We start from the raw sequence: 9,608 nt of genomic DNA, 5'->3' as shown, positions 1-9,608 counted from the left end.
ATTGGAGAAAATAATGGCACATCAGTCATCCGCACCCTTTTTGCAATCAAGAGACAATCAAGTCCGATGGCACCCGGAGATAAACATGGTCATCTGCACCGTCTTTGCCATCCAGAGACAATCAAGTCCGATGTCACGCGGATAAAAACATGGTCATCCGCACCCTTTTTGCCATCAAGAGACAATCAAGTCTGATGGCATGCAGAGACAAACATGGCTATCCGCACCATCTTTGCCATCCAGAGACAATCAAGTTCGATGACACGCGGAGACAAAACATGGTCATTGTTTGCTTCCGACAAGTGCACCAGATTGCAAAAGTAGTATAAAATGGTAAGAACCGAGTATCAAACTCTCTGGGAACTTGTGTTACTTGGTAAGCTATTTTAGTGAATAGGTGTCTAGTGTGAAAATCTAAGTGTGAATATGAATAGGTATGTAAAATATCTATGCAAAAAGGAAAATCACGCGAGAGAAATGATGTGTAAAAACAAGTAGAAAACGCGTTGGTCTTCCTAATAGGTGCCTGATGCTAAAAGGATATTTTCTATCTAACAATGTTCATGTGTTCCTATGGTGTCTCCTGAGATGCTAAACCCAGATTCCTCATGATAGTTTAGCCTAATCCTGATCAAGCCTCGTCCTCAGATTCCTCTTGTTGGACTAAACTCAGCCAAGACCGCATTAAGACAAACATACTACAACTAAATTATTGCACCCCGATTCCTCGTGATAGTACAACAACTTAGCCCTGTCCTATCAAGGTCATAAGAATCAGACCAGTTTCCACTGTTGAATGACCCTAACAAAGCATGCATCTATGTGATCAAGGTAAAGGCATACTAGAATGAAAAGCAGATAGCATAGAGAACACACAAAACATCATTAAATAGATAAAAAGATATTTACATCAAGTACCTATAGGGAAGATCCAACATAGGATTTTAGCTTTCCATAACCAGGAAGCCTCCTTTACAAAAAAGAGAAGAACAAGATGAAAGATTGCAAAAATACAAGTGGTGAGGATGTCTCCTTCACCTCTAGGATCTCACAACCATTCAAAAACTCATCTTTCTTTCTCTAGAATCACTAAACATGCAAAGCTTCAGCTCTCAGCCCAAACTCCCTTCACAAAATCTGATTTCAGGCCTAAATAGGTGACCTTGTTCGTGCTCGTGTGCTTAGCACAATTATGAACCGCTTAGCGCACATTAGTGAATTTCGGCTTAGCGCGTGCATTTTTCGCTCAGCAGATGGACTGAAGTGGTGCGCTTAGTGAGATGAAGTGGTGCGCTCAGTGAACATGTACAACTCATCTTCTTCCAGATTCTTCCTCGTGCTTAGCCAAAGAGTTTTGCGCATAGCGGACGCTCGCTAAGCCAACAGATTGGCTTAGCGAGAAGGTGAAAAACAACACTTTTCAAAGTCGCCTAATTAAGCTGAAATTGAGAGAAAATGATTATTAAACACACAAAATGGAAGTACTAAGTATTTATTACCTATACTTAATAAAAAGTACTTATAACACTACAAAATAAACATAAACTGGGGAAGTTTGATACAATTTACACAGGTTTTATACATAAAAGTTAGTCGTATTCATCGACTAATAGTCATCTGCACCCTTTTTGCCATTTGTGGAAGCAATGTCTTCCAAGGTTATTTTGATGATGCCAAAGAATCAAGAATTAAGCAAAGGTTCAAGCAAAGATTCAAGATTCAAGAATCAAGATTAATTTCAAGATTCAAGAAATGACATAAAAAAGAATCAAGATTCAAGAGAAGATGATTTCACAAGGGAAGTATTGTAAAGAATTTTTCAAAAACCAAACATAGCTCATTTTTGTTTTACATGGAAAGTTTTTCTCAAAATTTTCTAAGTTACCAGAGTTTTTACTCCCTGGTAATCGCATACCAGTTTCCTGTAATCGATTACCGGTGGAAAAGTTTGATTTCAAAAGCTTTTAACTGAATTTGCAACGTTCCAATTGATTTTTAAATGGTGTAATCGATTACAATATATTGGTAATCGATTACCAGTGTATCTGAATGTTGAAATTCAAATTCAATTGTGAAGAGTCATATCTTTTCATAAAATGCTTTGCATAATCAATTACTAATGGAAATGATTACTAGTGACAAATTTTGAATAAATAGTCAAGAGATGTAACTCTTCCAATGGTTTTCAGAGACAATCAAGTCCGATGTCATGCGTAGACAAAACATGGTCATCCACACCCTTTTTGTTATCAACAGACAACCAAGTTCGATGGCACGCGGAGACAAAACATGGTCATCCGCACCCTTTTTGCTATCCAGAGACAATCAAGTCCGATGGCACGTGAAGACAAAACATGGTCATCCAAACCTTCGTTGCCATCCAGAGACAATCAAGTCTGATGGCACGTGGAGACAAAACATGGTCATCCGCACCCTTTTTGCCTTCCAGAGACAATAGTGCACGGTGGCACGTGGACACAAAACATGGTCATCTGCACCCTTTTGCCTATCTAGAGAGAATCAAGTCCGATGGCACGCGGAGATAAAACATGGTCATCCACACCTTTTTCGCCATCCAGAGACAATAAAGTCCGATGGCTCACAGAGACAAAACATGGTCATTCGCACCCTTTTTGCCATCCAGAGACAATCAAGTCCAACATCACGCGGAGACAAAACATGGTCATCCACACCCTTTTTGCCATCAAGAGACAATCAAGTCGGTTGGCACGTGGAGACAAACACAGTCATCCGCACCGTCTTTGCCATCTGGAGACAATGAAGTTCGATGGCACGCGGAGACAAAACATGGCATCCACAACCTTTTTGCCATTAGGAGACAATTAACTCCGATGGCACGTGAAACAAAACATGGTCATCCACACCTTTGTTGCGATGCATAGACAATCAAGTCTGATGGCACGCGGAGACAAAACATGGTCATTCGCACCTTCTTTACCATCTAGATACAATCAAATTTGATTGCATGTAGAGACAAAACATGGTCATCCGCACCCTTTATGCCATTCAGAGAGAATCAAGTCCGGTGTCAAGCAGAGACAAAACATGGTCATCTGCACACTTTTTGCCATCAAGAGACAATCAAGTCCGATGACACACAGAGACAAACATGGTCATACACGCCTTCTTTGCCATCCAGAGACAATTAAGTCGGATGTCATGCAGAGACAAAACAATTTCATCCACAACCTTTTTTCCACAAGGAGACAATCAAGTCCGATGGCACACGAGAGAAACATGGTCATCCACACCTTCTTTGCCATCCAGAGACAATCAAGTTTGATGGCACGCAAAAACAAAACATGGTCATCTGCACCCTTTTTGCTATCCTGAGAGAATCAAGTCCGATGGCATGCAGAGACAAAGCATGGTCATCCGCACCTTCTTTGCCATCCAGAGACAATCAAGTCCGATAGCACGCGGAGACAAAACATGGTCATCCGCACCCTTTTTGCAATCAAGAGACAATCAAGTCTGATGGCACGTGGAGACAAATATGGTCATCCGCACCGTCCTTGCCATCCAGCGACAATGAAGTTTGATGGCACGCGGAGACAAAACATGGTCATCCGCACCATCTTTGCCATCCAAAGACAATTAAGTTCGACGGCACGCGGAGACAAAACATGGTCATCTGCACCCTTTTAGCTATCCAGAGACAATTAAGTCCAATGGCACGTGAAACAAAACGTGGTCATCCGCACCTTTTTTTTCCATCCAGAGACAATCAAGTTGGATGGCAAGCGGAGACAAGACATGGTCATCTGCAACCTTTTTTCCATCCAGAGACAATCAAGTTCGATGTCACGCAGAGACAAAACATGGTCATCCACACCCTATTTTTCCATTTGGAGACAATCAAGTTCGATGGCACGTGGAGACAAAACATGGTCATCCGCACCCATTTTGCTATCCAAAGACAATCAAGTCTGATGGCATGCAAAGATAGAATATGCTCATCCGCACCGTCTTTGCCATCTAGAGACAATCAAGTTCAACATGGTCATCCACACCCTTTTTGCTATCCAGAGACAATCATGTCTGATGGCACATGAAGAAAAAACATGGTCATCCGCACCTTCCTTGCCATCCAGAGACAATCAAGTCCGATTTCACGCGGAGTCAAAACATGGTCATCCACACCCTTTTTGCCATCAAGAGACAATCATGTCCGATGGCACGCAGAGAAAAAATGGTCATCCTTACCCTTTATGCCATTCAGAGACAATCAAGTCCGATGTCACGCGGAGACAAAACATGGTCATCTGCACCCTTTTTGCCATGAAGAGACAATAAAGTCCGATGGCACACAGAGACAAACATGGTCATCCACACCTTCCTGGCCATTAATAGACAATCAAGTCCAATGGCACGCGGAGAGAAACATGGTCATCCGCACCTTCTTTGCCATCCAGAGACAATAAGGTTCGATTGCACGCAGAGACAAAACATGGTAATCCGCACCCTTTTTGCGATCCAGATACAATTAAGTCCGATGTCACGTGAAGACAAAACATGTTCATCCGCACCTTCCTTGCCATCCAGAGACGATCAAGTTCGATGGCACGTGGAGACAAAACATGGTCATCTGCACCCTTTAGGCCATCAAGATACAATGAGGTTTGATGGCACACAGAGAAAAACATGGCCATATGCACCTTTTTCGCCATCCAAAGACAATCGAGTTTCATGGCACATGGAGACAAAACATGGTCATCCACACCCTTTTTGTGATCCAGAGAAAATCAAGTCCGATGTCACGTGAAGACAAAACATGGTCATCCACACCTTCCTTGCTATCTAGAGACAATAAAGTCTGATAGCACGCGGAGACAAAGCATGGTCATCCGCACCCTTTTTGCAATCCAAAGACAATCAAGTTCGATGGCACGCATAGACAAACATGGTCATCCACACCTTTTTTGCTATATAGAGACAATCAAGTATGGTGGAACGGGATGACAAATCATGGTAATCCGCACCTTCCTTGCCATCCAGAGACAATCAAGTTCGATGGCACGCAGAGACAAAACTTGCTCATCCGCAACCTTTTTGCAATTCTAAGACAATAAAGTCCGATGGCACGCGAAGACAAAACATGGTCATTCACACCTTTTTTGCTATCTAGAGACAATCAAGTACGGTGCCACGGGAAGACAAATCATGGTCATTCGCACCTTCCTTGCCATCCAGAGACAATCAAGTCAGATAGCACGCAGAGACAAAACATGGTCACCCGTACCCTTTTTACCATCCAGACACAATCAAGTCCAACGTGATGTAGAGACAAATCATGGTCATCCAAACCCTTTTCGCAATCAAGAGACAATCAATTCCGATGGCACGTGGAGACAAAACATGGTCATCCGCACCTTTTTTGCAATCAAGAGACACTCCAGTCCGATGGCACGTGGAGACAAACATGGTCATCTGCACCGTCTTTGTCATCCAAAGACAATCAATTTCAATGGCACGCGGAGACAAAACATGGTCATCCGCATCGTTTTGGGCATCAAGAGACAATCATGTCTGATGCCAGTCGGACGCAAAAATGGTCATCTGCACCTTCTTTGCCATCCAGAGACGATCATGTTTGATCGAACGTAGAGACAAAAAAAGGTCATCCACACCCTTTTTGCTATCCAGAGAAAATCAAGTCTGATGCCACGCTGAGACAAAACATGGTCATCCACACCCTTTTTGCCATTAAGAGACAATCAAGTCCGATGGCACGCAGAGACAAACTTGGTCATCCACACCTTCTTTGCCATCTAGAGACAATCAAGTTCAATGGCATCCACAAACAACACATGCTCATCTGCAACCTTTTTGCTATCTAGAGACAATCAAGTCCGGTGGCACGCAAAGACAAAACATGGTCATTCGCACCTTCCTTGCCATCTATAGACAATAAAGTCTAATGGCACACGGAGACAAAACATAGTCATCAGCACCCCTTTTGCCATCTAGAGACAATCAAGTCTGACGTGATGCAGAGACAAAACTTGGTCATCCACACCCTTTTTGCAATCAAGAGACAATCAAGTTTGATGGCACGCGGAGACAAAACATGGTCATCCGCACCCTTTTTGGCATCAAGAGACAATCATGTCCGATGCCACACGGACGTAAAAATGGTCATCCGAACCTTCTTTGCCTTCCATAGACTATCAAGTTCAATGGAACGCAAAGACAAAACATGGTCATCCGCACCCTTTTTGCTATCCAGAGACAATCAAGTCCGATGGCACGTGGAGACAAACATGGTCATCTGCACCGTACTTGCCATCTGGAGACAATCAAGTCCGATGGAATGCGGAGACAAAACATTGTCATCCGCACCCTATTTGGCATCAAGAGACAATCAAGTCTGATGGTAGGCGAAGGCAAACATGGTCATCTACATCTTTTTTTGCCATCCAAAGACAATCAAGTCCGATGTCATGCGGAGACAAAACATGGTCATCCGAACCCTTTTTGCTATCCATAGACAATCAAGTCCGATGGCATGCGAAGACAAAACATGGTCATCCGCACCTTCTTTTCCATCCAGAGACAATCAAGTACAACATGCTCATCTGCACCCTTTTTGCTATCCAGAGACAAATAAGTCTGATGGCACGCGAAGAAAAAACATGGTCATCCACAACTTCTTTGCCATCCAGAGACAATTAAGTCTGATGTCACATGGAGACAAAACATGGTCATCTGCACCTGCCTTGCCATCGAGAGATAATCAAGTCCGATGGCACATGTAGACAAAACATGGTCATCTGCACCCTATTTGGCATCCAGAGACAATCAAGTTCGACATTACGCGGAGACAAAACATGGTCATCCGCACCCTTTTTGGCATCCAGAGACAATCAAGTTCGATGGCACGTGGAGACAAAACATGGTCATCCGCACCTTTTTTGCTATCAAGAGACAATCAAGTCCGATGGCATGCGAAGACAGAACATGGTCATCCGCACCTTCTTTGGCATCTAGAGACAATCAAGTACAACATGGTCATCCCCCTTTTTGCTATCCAGAGACAATTAAGTCCGATGGCACGCGAAGAAAAAACATGGTCATCCGCAACTTCTTTGCCATCCAGAGACAATCAAGTTGGATGTCACGCGGAGACAAAACATGGTCATCCGCACTGCTTGCTCCCCATTGCAGTTACTTTTTGAGCATTTATGTCTCAAGGAAATTTGAATGGGGATTTACCTGAAAGCGCATCAGGTCGTCAAGTATTTAAAATTAAAATGGATGAATCCAAGTATCGAACACCGAGAACTAGTGTTAGCCTGAATTAAGTTCAGAATTGAAGGATTGTTGAGATAACATGTGTAAGTGATAATTTCAGACAAAATTTAAACTAAACTTTTATGCTAAAAACTATAAAATGCAAGGTAAATAAAATGACAGCAGTAGGTAGAATTGTTGGGTCTTTCTAACAAACAAGCTAATGCATGGAAATATATTTCTGTAATCAATTGTGCTCTTGTGTTCTATGTTGTAGCCTAAATTACTAAACCATCGATCCCTCGCCAGGCCGAATATCCAGGCTTCATCCGTAGATCCCTCATGTAAGACTAGGCCTAATTTAGACAACCCTCTTAGGTTTAGACTAACTTAAACTGAGTTTCATCCACATGTAAGACCAGACTCAGCTCAAGTAGCTTACGAAAGTTTAGCCTAATTTAGCCTAAGCTTCGTCTGCAGATCCCTCATGTAAGACTAGGCCTAAATAAAACACCATTATTGTAACAACATAATTAAAACCAAAACTTAACCCGCAGATCCCTCATGTAAGATTAAGTTTCGATCCTGCTTCAATCAAGTTCTAAGGCAACAGTACATTTCCCAATGCTAAAGTCACCTAACTGTGCACACAAATGGGTGATCAGACCAAAAGCATGCAAACATCAAGCATTGAAGGAAGCATTGAACACAGAAAACACAATCAATTAGATATTAGGTATTTACATCCACTATTCATTAGAAATCCCCAACTAGGGTGTTTATCCAGCCATTACAAAGAAACCCTAACAATAAATGAGATTAAAAACAAAGAATGATAGTTTCTTACACAAGAAGGGGGATTCCTCCTCCTCTTCTCAGCATCTCACACTCACTCTCTACTCAATAATCTCTCTCAAATGACAAAGCCTAGGCTTCAATGCACAAGCTGCTCCTCTTTGCTGCTTCTAGGGCTCTTTTCCCATAATAGGCATTGTGGCTGATGTGCCAATGTTTTCTTTCAAGTCCGTAGAATGTTGTAAAAGTTGTACCCTAATTATGCACAAGACAAGCTTTAAATAGGCCCTGAAATCGCGATGATGTGCTTAGCGCCACCTTTGCGCTTAGCACAGATAAGTGAAATTGGGCTTAGCGCCAGTCTCGTGCTTAGCGTGGCTGAAGGCACTTGTTGTGCTTAGCGCACAACTTTGATGTTGATGCTCTGCCAGATTCTCCTTTGCGCTAAGTGTGCTGAAGCTGCACTTAGCGATGGATATGCGCTTAGCCCAACTGCTACTTTTTGCAATTCAAAACTTAGCCTCTTTTTCACCTGAAAATGCACAGATTTCATCATTAAATCCAATGGAATTGTTCTAGAGACAGTGTTAACCATAAACAAGATTTATTTACAAAATTTACTCCAAAATGACTACAAATTGGGGAACTATACAAGCTTTGGAAAATGATTTCTATACAAAAGTTAGTCGTATAAAGCGACTGACAAACTCCCCCAAATTTACAGTTTTGCTTGTCCTCGAGCAAAGAAAGAACAGTTCACTTGTCCTCAAGTGACAAAGACAGTGGCCAATCAAAAGAAAATGGTGTTTGATTCATCAAGGACATCAACGATATGAACTGAATATCATGGAATGCTTAAATCAATTACTTCTCACAAGCATGCAGTTTTTCAAAGATAAGAGCACAACTATTAGAGTCATAGCTGAAATAAGCAAGTAAGCATGACATAAATCAAGGAAAGATCATCAACCAAAACCACACAATCATTGTTTCACTTAAACTCAAGTGTTTAGGCTTATTCCATCATAAACAACCAACACAAGTTCCAACCTTTGCATTTCATCTCATATCATACAATAATGAACACACAAAATTGAATCCGAAGGACTTTCTAGGCTTGTAATGGGGTTGGGCTGCCAACAATTCATGGTTTTTCTAGGATTCACAAGCTTAGGTTCTAGGAGAGCATTCATCCATAGAATAACCTTCATTTTTTTCATTCATTCCTTCCCCATACTTTCCCTTTTTCTTAGGCACTTAGCTTTCATACCTAAAGTTATAGCATACACACTTATTAACTTTATTTATACTTACAGTTTCTTTTTACAGAGAACAGAAATAGTGTGTATGTACTATTCTTTGAGCATTTCAATCCTTACCCAGTGCCTCCCCCAAATTTGGAACAAATTTACCTTGATAATAACTCCCCCAAATTTGGGACAAATTTGCCTTGAACCATCTTCTGTGGATGATGCTCTCCTATAACCTAAAATAAGGTAGCAGTAGATACAACTGAATAGGCTCGAGGTTCAATCAATTCATTCAGCTCAAATTGGGTG

The sequence above is a fragment of the Glycine soja genome, chromosome 7 (assembly GCF_004193775.1).
Source record: "Glycine soja cultivar W05 chromosome 7, ASM419377v2, whole genome shotgun sequence".
NCBI classification, from domain to species: domain Eukaryota; kingdom Viridiplantae; phylum Streptophyta; class Magnoliopsida; order Fabales; family Fabaceae; genus Glycine; species Glycine soja.
The sequence above is the reverse complement of the archived record's forward strand: the minus strand, read 5'-3'. Positions refer to the sequence as shown.